We start from the raw sequence: 10312 nt of genomic DNA, 5'->3' as shown, positions 1-10312 counted from the left end.
ATAATGGAGCACATTGAGGAGTTCCAAAAATTGAACATAAGGGTAAAAAATATTCCAGAGGAGCATAGGATTGATGCGTTCAAGGGACTTTAAAGGATAATATCCAACATGATGTTTGCCTTTGGGAACCTGATTCATTAGAGAAGGCATTCAGGCTAGCAAGAAAAATGGAAAGCAAAATTATGGCAACCAGGAAGCATACCAGTCACAACTATAAAGATGGAAGTGTTGTTGCTCCTAGTATTCCACAACCTATAAGGTTGACACAACAACAATTGGAAGAAAAAGAAGCAAAAGGGCTCTGTTACAGTTGTGATAGCAAATACACTAAAGGTCATAAGTGTGCTGAGAAGAAATTATTCTACATAGATTGTGAAGAGGAAGAAGAAAAGGAGCAAAAAAGGTCAAAAGAAGAGGATATACTCCAGGAACAAAGCCTAGATAAAGAAGAAATGAATCCGACGATATCTTGTAATGCATTGGCAGGAATTACCACTCCTCAAACCATCATGATAGAAGGACAAATCAAGAAGAAAAAGGTAATAGTGTTGATTGATTCAGGAAGTACCCACAATTTTATTCATTGTAAGGTAGAAAAAGAATTGAATTGCTTCTTATATCCAACACCAGAGTGTCAAGTGATGGCTGAAAATGGAGGAACAATAAATTTCTCTGGAAAGTGCCATAATATGAAGCTATCCATGGGAGAATATGTATTGACTAGCCCAATTCTTTCCATTCCAGTGGGAGGTGTTGATGTTGTACTAGGAGTCCAATGGCTACAATCCTTGGGTACAATAGCTTTTAATTTTCAAGAAATTTTCATGAAATTTTCTGTGGAAGGAAAGGAAGTTGAATTAAGGGGTATTGCAGGCAAACCGGGAAAGACAATCAGCTCTAACTGTATGAAAAAGCTTCTAAAAAAGGAACAAAGAGGTGTAATTTTGCAATTATGTTCACTAGATGTTTCCACATTGGAATCATCTATTTCTCCAGATCTCCAAAAAGTCTTGGACAATCATTCCAATGTATTTGAGACTCCCAAAGGTCTCCCACTTATTCATGATCATGATCATGCTATTCATCTGATTCCAGGAAGTGTTCCTCCAAACATCAGGCCATACAGATATCCCTATGCCCAAAAGAGTGAAATTAAACGTATGGTTGCAGAAATGCTAGAGGATGGTATAATTCAACCAAGTGAAAGTTCTTTCTCAGCTCCAATAGTATTGGTGCACAAGAAGGATGGATCATGGCGCATGTGTCCAGATTATAGGGAGCTCAACAAGCTCACTATTAAAGATAAGTTTCCCATTCCAGTCATTGATGAATTACTGGATGAATTGCATGGATCAATTTACTTCACCAAGTTGGACCTTCGTTCAGGATATCATCAAATCAGAATGAAGATTGAAGACATTCCGAAAACAACATTTAGAACTCATGAGGGTCATTATGAATTTTTGGTCATGCCTTTTGCCCTTACCAATGCACCTTCAACATTTCAAGGTTTGATGAATTCTATTTTCAAACCATTCCTTAGAAAATTTGTGTTAGTATTTTTTGATGATATACTAATCTATAGTAAGTCTTGGAAGGATCATGTTGAACATGTTGACAGGGTGCTACAATTATTGGAGGAGAAACAATTATATGCAAAAAGATCCAAATGTTTCTTTGGAGTACAAGAAGTGGAATATCTGGGTCATATTGTATCTCATGAAGGAGTTAAGGTAGACCCTAGCAAAATTAAAGCCATTAAGGAATGGAAAATCCCCACATCCATAAAGCATCTGCGAGGATTTCTCGGGTTGACAGGGTATTATCGCAAGTTTGTTAAGAATTATGGGAGAATAGCAGCACCTCTAACAACATTATTGAAGAAAGATGAATTTTCATGGACTCCAGAAGCAACAAAGGCCTTCGAGTATATTAAAGAGGCAATGTGCCAAGCACCGGTCTTAGCTACACCATACTTCACAAAAACCTTTATTGTGGAATGTGATGCTTCAGGAAATGGAATTGGTGTTGTTTTAATGCAAGATGAAAGACCCATTGCTTTCGAAAGTCGTCCAGTCAAGGGAAAGTTTTTACGCAAAGCTATTTATGAGAAGGAAATGTTGGCAATACTCCATGCACTTAAGAAATTGCGACCCTACCTAATGGGAAGACACTTCAAGGTAAAAACGGAACATGATAGCCTTAAATACTTTTTAGAACAAAGATTATCCTCTGAAGAGCAACAAAAGTGGGCACAAAGATGTTGGGTTATGACTTTGAAATCATCTACAAAAAAGGGAAGCAAAATGTGGTGGCAGATGCACTCTCAAGAAAGGATGAGGATGTGGAAGCATTGTTGTGTGCCATTTCTATGATCCAACTAGATTGGATAAACGAAGCAAGGGAGGAATGGAAGAATGATGAAGAAGTGTGGGCACTTATTAGAAAGTTACAACAAGACTCCAGTACGTCTGATACATTTAGCTGGCAAAATGATTCGTTATGGTACAAAGATCGCTTATACCTCTGTAAGAATTCCCAGCTAAAACAAAAGATTCTTATGGAATTGCACACTTCTCCCTTAGGAGGGCCTTAAATCATATATTAAAAATTTTGTGGCTGAATATTTGGTTTGCCAAGAAAATAAAGTTGAAACAATTAAGACACCGGGTCTATTACAACCTTTATCCATTCCAAGCCAACGTTGGGAGGAGGTTTCAATGGATTTTATCATAGGTTTACCCAAGTCTGAGGGAAAGAGTTTCATCATGGTGGTAGTTGACAGACTTACCAAGTACACACACTTTTGTGCATTATCACATCCATTTAAAGCCAGTACAGTTCCTACTGCATTTATGGAAACAATTCAAAAGCTACATGGAAACCCAAAGATTATTGTAAGTGACAGAGATCCCATTTTCACTGGAAATTTTTGGACAAAATTATTTTCTTGTCTTGGTACTTAGTTAGCTCATAGCTCATCTTATCATCCTCAATCTGATGGGCAAAGTGAGATAGTAAACAAATGTTTGGAAGGATATCTTCGTTGCTTTGTATCTGATAAATAGACATAATGGGTCAAATGGTTGCCTCTTGTTGAATGGTGGTATAACACTTCCTTCCATACGACAAAAAAAATGACCCCATTTATGGCACTTTATGGATATCAGCCACCATCCATCACATCATATTTAAGAGAAAATTCTAAGGTTCAAGCAGTGAAACATCACATCGAACATCAACAACATTTCCTCCAACTCTTAAAGGATAACCTCATGTTGGCACAAAATAGAATGAAACAATAGGCAGATCAACATCGCAGCGAAAGAAGTTTTGATGTAGGTGATTGGGTACTCCTACAGCTACAACCATATAAGAAAATTCCCCTCAAGCAAGCTAAGAAGGATAATAAATTATCACCAAAGTATTATGGTCCGTACAAGGTGTTGCAAAAGATTGGTACTATGGCACACAAATTGGAGCTTCCTGCAGCTTCTCGATTGCACCCAGTTTTCCATGTTTCATGTTTAAAGAAGGTTATAGGCGACAAGCTCCCAGTTCAAACAATATTGCCAGAACTTGACGAGGAAGGAAAAATTATATTGGAACCAAAAGCAGTCACAGAGACAAGAACTCGACAGTTACGAAATCGATCAATTTTAGAGTATCTTATCAAGTGGAAGAACATATCCGCTGAAGATTCCACATGGGAGGATGAGAATTTTATACAGAAGCATCCAGAACTACTGAAGCGTTGAGGACAACACATTTTTGAAGGAGAGGGGCATGTTGGGTCCCTATAATACTAGTGATTACCCCATTACTATTGTAGTTGTATCCCTTATTAATATTGTTGTGCCCCTATTGTCCCCATATTGTTATTACTGTGCCACATAGAATCCCTCTATTGTTATTTTTGTGGCTTTATATTATTATTGTTAGGTTGGCTAGGTTATATTGTGACTACCAAGAATCCTATATATAGAAAGGAGGTTTTGTCATTTGAATCATCCAGGAATTTCTCATTTATGTAATGTAAAGGAGGTTGCTCCCACGAAGAGGTTGAATTCTAAGGCGTGGATCTCTCTTTTCTATCTTTTTGTGAGCTATTTTCATAACATAATATCAGAACGGATCCAAACTTTTATAGATTAAGGATTTATAATCCTTATTGGCTCCGTATGGGAGGGTAAACGTCGCGCAAGATTCTATGCAATATCGCTACTAACAGTTGGATCAAGTGTGTCTTGATCAAATGATGGAGGATCACCAATTAAGTTGGTTGATCGGGTGAATCATCAACTGTCAGATTAGATGATGAGATCAATGGCAGAGATTGAAGCCGATAAATCTTGGGCTTGAGCAGACCCGAGAATTTTATTAATGCAAGTTAAGTGATTTTAGTTCCAGCGGATGAAGTGGTTAAGTGGGGAGATGACGCGCCAGCCATTGATCTGATGGAGTGAAGTCAATGGTGGAGGATGAATGCGATAAAGGTAGAGCGTCAGGAAATGTGCAAAGGTCGTGGATTGGTGGAAAGGTAAGCTTTAGGTATGCTTTTTGGAGTATTTCTATTATGTAATAATTATAATAGAAATAAAGTAGATAAAGGTATTATGGGTTAAGGTTGAATATAACCAAAGTTAAAGAATGGGGTTTGGTTAATATGCGGGGGCATAAGATAAAATAAAGTTTATGAGGGAGTATAAAGTCTCGATGGAAAGGATTAATTAAGGGTCAAAATGTGGAGAGTCAAATATAATGTTTTTGAATGAGATTTAATTAAGAACATTAAACCTTGGGCAGAGAAGGTTTTCACCTTGGATTAGGTGATTAAGGCTTGGGACCAGTGAGATGCAATTTTATTTGCATAATGTGGGTATTTTCAGCTTAGGCTAGCATCAAAAACTCTTCTACCAAGTGGATGATAACCTTCCAAAACTACGCAATCCTCAAGGATTAAATCCTTGACTGCATGCATGAGTTTTATTTTTGAGAAAACACATGCAACTAATAGTACATTGTCCTTGACTGTAATCTCAACTGGGTCTTTCTCATAATAGACATGCATGAGTTTCTGATGAGGGAATCTTCAGTTAACTGGAGTAGCAGTAGTTGAGTGCATGTATGCATCAACTGACTATTAACTCACTATTAGTTCCTCAAACAGTTTGGAACTAATTTAACTGGACTTAACTCAGTAAACTAAGTTAATTAATTACAACTCAAATATAAATCAATCTTATCTCCTTAATTTAAGGGATAACTCTTGCATGACTTCAGAAAGACTTCTAACTTGAATTTCTCCAACTAATTAATCTAAAATTAATTAATTAATTATTTCCAAATAGTTGTTAAGACTAAATTCGATTTTAATTCAAAATTTAATTCAAGGAAAAATTAAATTGGAATATTCTTGTTTCCATATTTCAATACTCCCTCTTAATAAGAAAGGGATTATTTGCCACCCAGATCCTGTCTCTATGGAACTTGAATTTACACTTTAACAATGCCTTTCTCAAAATGTCAGCATCTTGCTCCTCTGTCAAAATATACTATAGCAACATGATCCTCTCGACCTGTGAAGAGCCACAGACAACAAATCTTGACTTATGCTTCTCCACACTACCATCAACAGCTTTCTTTACCTTGTAAAGCCAACAGGAACTCACAACTGACTTGTTCTCCAGTCTTGGAACCATGTCACAAACACTATTACGAACTATGGAGTCATACTCCTCCACTATAGCATCAACCCAAATCAACCGTTGCATTTCTTTCTCAAAGGAAGATGGCTCGGTCTCAACACATTCTCCAGAAAGGTCCATGTATCCAATGTACCTCTCAAGTGACCTCCTTTCTCTGCTCTAAGAAGATGGTTCTCCCACATTCTCCCTCGCATCCTCCAACAATCTATTAGCTTCTCTTGTGTGTTTCCATCCATCTCTGGAAGAATCTCCTTGGGTTGATGTCTCCACTCCTGGAACATCTGCACGCAACTGTTGCACATCAGTCTGAGGCTCCTCCTCCTTAGGAACCAACAGTTCATCCACAGCTTGTAGTTGGAGCTCCCTCTCAAGGGAAACTCGCATGGACTTCTGCTCATCAAACTTGAGACCTCTGCAAACCATTGTCTTTTGACTGGTAGCCAAGTACACCCGATAGTTGGGAGGTGTATTAGTGTACCCCACAAATACCACCAACTTTGTTGTCGACTTAAGCTTCTTCTATGCATCCTTTGTCACATGGAAATATATTAATGAGCCAAAGATCCCGAAGTGACCCACATCTGATCTCTTACTGGAGAAAGATTCCTCTAGTGTCTTCATCCCAAGTATGCAATGCAGGCTTCTATTATGCAAATAGACTATTGTGTTGCATGCCAGCCCACAAGTGAAGTGGTTAATATGCGGGGGCATAAGATAAAATAAAGTTTATGAGGGAGTATAAAGTCTCGATGGAAAGGATTAATTAAGGGTCAAACTGTGGCTAGTCAAATATAATGTTTTTGCATGAGATTTAATTAAGAGCATTAAACCTTGGGAAAAAAAGTTTTTCACCTTGGATTAGGTGATTAAGGCTTGGGACCAGTGAGATGCAATTTTATTTGCATAATGTGGGTATTGTCCACTTAGGCTGGCATAAAAAACTCTTCTAGCAAGTGGATGATAACCTTCCAAAACTACGCAATCCTCAAGGATTAAATCCTTGACTCCATGGATGACTTTTCTTTTTGAGAAAACACGTGCAACTAATATTACATTATCCTTGACTTTAATCTCAACTGGGTCTTTCTCACAATAGACATGCATGAGTCTCTGATGAGGGAATCTTCAGTTAACTGGAATAGCACTGGTTGAGTGCATGCATGAATCAACTGATTGTTAACTCACTATTAGTTCCTCAAACAGTTTGGAACTAATTTAACTGGACTTAACTCAGTAAACTAAGTTAACTAATTACAACATAAATATAACTCAATCTTATCTCCTTAATTTAAGGGATAACTCTTGCATGACTTCAAAAAGACTTCTAACTTCAATTTATCCAACTAATTAATCTAAAATTAATTGATTAATTATTTCCAAGTAGTTGTTAAGACTAAATTCGATTTTAATTCAAATTTTAATTCAAGGACAAATTAAATCAGAATATTCTTGTTTCCATATTTCAACACTCCCTCTCAATAAGAAAGGGATTATTTGCCACCCTGATCCTGCCTCTATGGAACTTGAATTTACACTTGGACAATGCCTTTGTCAAAATGTTGACATCTTGCCCCTCCATCAAAATATACTAGAACAACATGATCCTCTCGACCTGTGAAGAGCCACAGGCAACAAATCTTGCCTTATGCTTCTCCACACTACCATCAGTAGCTTGCTTTACCTTATAAAGCCAACAAGAACTCACAACTGACTTGTTCTCTGGTCTCGGAACCACGTCCCAAACACTGTTACGAATTATGGAGTCATAATCCTCCACCATAGCATCAACCCAAATTGACTGTTGCATTGCTTCCTCAAAGGAATATGGCTTGGTCTCAACACATTCTCCAACAAGGTCTATGTATCCAGTGTACCTCTCAGGTCACCTCCTCTGTCTGCTCTAGGAAGATAGTGCACCCACATTCTCCCTCGCATCCTCCAACAATCTATTAGCTTCTCTTGTGTGTTTCCGTCAATATCTGGAAGAATCTCCTTGAGTGGATGTCTCCACTCCTGGAACATCTGCATGTAGCTGCTATACATCAGTCTGAGGCTCCTCCTCCTTAGGAACCAACAGTTCATCCACAGCTTGTAGTTGGAGCTCCCTCTCAAGGGAAACTCGCATGGCCTTCTACTCATCAAACTTGAGACCTTTGCAAACCATTTTCCTTCGACTGGTAGCCAAGTACACCTGATAGTTGGGAGGTGTATCAGTGTACCCCATAAATATCACCAACTTTGCTATCAGCTTAAGCTTCTTCCATGCATCCTTTGTCACATGGCAATATATTGATGAGCCAAAGATCCTGAAGTGACCCACATCTAATCTCTTACTGGAGAAAGCTTCCTCTAGTGTCTTCATCCCAAGTATGCAATGGGGGCTTCTATTATGCAAATAGACTGTTGTGTTGCATGCCTCAGCCCACAAGTGAAGTGGTAGGCCTTGGTCATGCAGCATTACCCGTGATGCCCCTAAAATAGTTCTATTCTTCCTCTCGGCCACCCCATTTTGCTGTGGGTTATGAGGTGTCGTCAACTCTTGTTTATTTCCTTCCGCCGCACAGAAGTCCATAAACTCTTGAGAGACATATTCTCCACCATTGTCGCTTCTCAAGGCCTTGATATTCTTCCCTGAATCTTTCTCGACCAAGGCTTTGAACTCACAAAACTATGTAAAAGTTTGGTCCTTCTTCTACATGAAATAAATCCAACATTCACGAGAATAGTCATCAGGGAAAATTTTAAGAACCCCCCCTAAATTTATAAATATAATAAATGGGCGAATCTCCATGGTATATAGGAAAAATGGAAGGCGATTTTATCAATAATATAATATGTATATATAATTTTTTGGCGAATCTCTCACCAGGCATGGCGAATATTTTACTCAATTATAAAATCTTGTAAGATCTTGGCGAGTCTTTCACTAAATAATAAAACTTTGTAAAGTCCTAGTGAATCTTAGCATAGGCTACATGCTGGTTTAATTCCCCCATTTAAATAGGCTACATTCCACGTGAATACCATGGGTCAATACCATGTGCCATTCTTATTTTTATTAATTCTAATATTAGGGTTAATAATGGTTTTTTGCATGGTATTAATAACAATCTAGTCCATGGTATTTGTCCCATAGTATTTTGGCCATAGGTTTCACCTAAATATAACCCATTTTTTGAGTGTTCGTAAATATAAGGTGACTTATGGAGTAAATATAAAAAAATGTTTTATTTGTTTACCATACCTCTCGTTTATTTATATTTTTATTAATTTACCATACCTCTTTTACAAATATGGTATTTGGCCCATAGGATTCACTTAAATAAAACCTCTTTCTTGAGCCTTCATAAATAGAACGAGGGTTATGGACTAAATATAAAAAGAGGTTTTATTTATTTACGATACGTCTAGTTTATTTATATTTTTATTTATTTACCATACCTTTTGAGTAAGTATAAAAAGACGTTTTATTTATTCACCATACCTCCACTTCACTTATATTTTTATTTGTTTACACCCTTACATGTATATAAGGTGACTTATGGAGTAAATAAAAAAAATGTTTTAGTTATTTACCATACCTCTCATTTATTTATATTTTTATTAATTTACCATACCTCTTTTATAAATATGGTATTTGGCCCATAGGATTCACTTAAGTAAAACCTATTCTTGAAAATGGGCGAATGGATTCACTTAAATAAAACCTATTCTTGAAAATGGGCGAATGGAAGGTTGTAAGTCCTAATTTCAAGGGCTAAATTTACCTTTTTTACCCTTTCCCTTAAAATAAGGTGGGCTATTTGAGGCGATTTGTAAAAATGTACTATGATACAAAATATTCGCCCACTAAAAATTTAAAACCCCTTAATTTCGCCAAAGGGCGAACATTCGCCCCTAAAACTATCCTTGATAGTCATCAACGAAAATTACATAATACCTTTGCTTCACTATGGACACCGTCAAGAATGGTCCACACAAATCAGTATGGATTCGCTCTACGATAGCCTCTGCTCGACTGTATCGATCATGAAAGGAAGACTTGGTTTACTTTCCCAAGGTACAACCATTGCATGTGTCAACTTGCTCAAATTTACCTTTGGGAAGTCCTGTAGTTTTCTACTGCATTATCTTCAAAGCCCCATGATGAAAATGGCCCAATTGCCTATGCCACAACTCGCCAATATCTTGTCTTTGCACCAATTCTGCTTTCATACTCAATGCTGCACAATCATATACCTCTAGTTTATATAGATTCTTCACCCGAATCCCTATCCTCTTGGTCTGAAACGTGGCTATGTGTCTTAGGAATGCCTTTCCTTTACTGAAGACAATATCATAGCCTTTTTCCTCCAACATCACAACCGATAACAAGTTCTTCTTTAGTCAAGGCACATACATCACATCTGTCAAGGTGAGATGAGCTCCATGCTCCCTCTAAAAAACAACCGTACCCACTCCTGAAACACTATATCTTCTGTTGTCACCCATTTTTATGTGCATCTTGAGGTCTTTCTCCTCCAAGGCACTAAATAAACTTTTATCATCGGCCATGTGGAATGAGGCTCCACTGTCAAGATACCAGACATAACCCATCATCGATG

The sequence above is a fragment of the Pinus tabuliformis genome, chromosome 4_2, assembly GCF_031772625.1.
Source record: "Pinus tabuliformis cultivar Carrire ecotype Pingquan chromosome 4_2, CPIR1, whole genome shotgun sequence".
NCBI classification, from domain to species: domain Eukaryota; kingdom Viridiplantae; phylum Streptophyta; class Pinopsida; order Pinales; family Pinaceae; genus Pinus; species Pinus tabuliformis.
Note: the sequence above shows the minus strand (reverse complement) of the source record.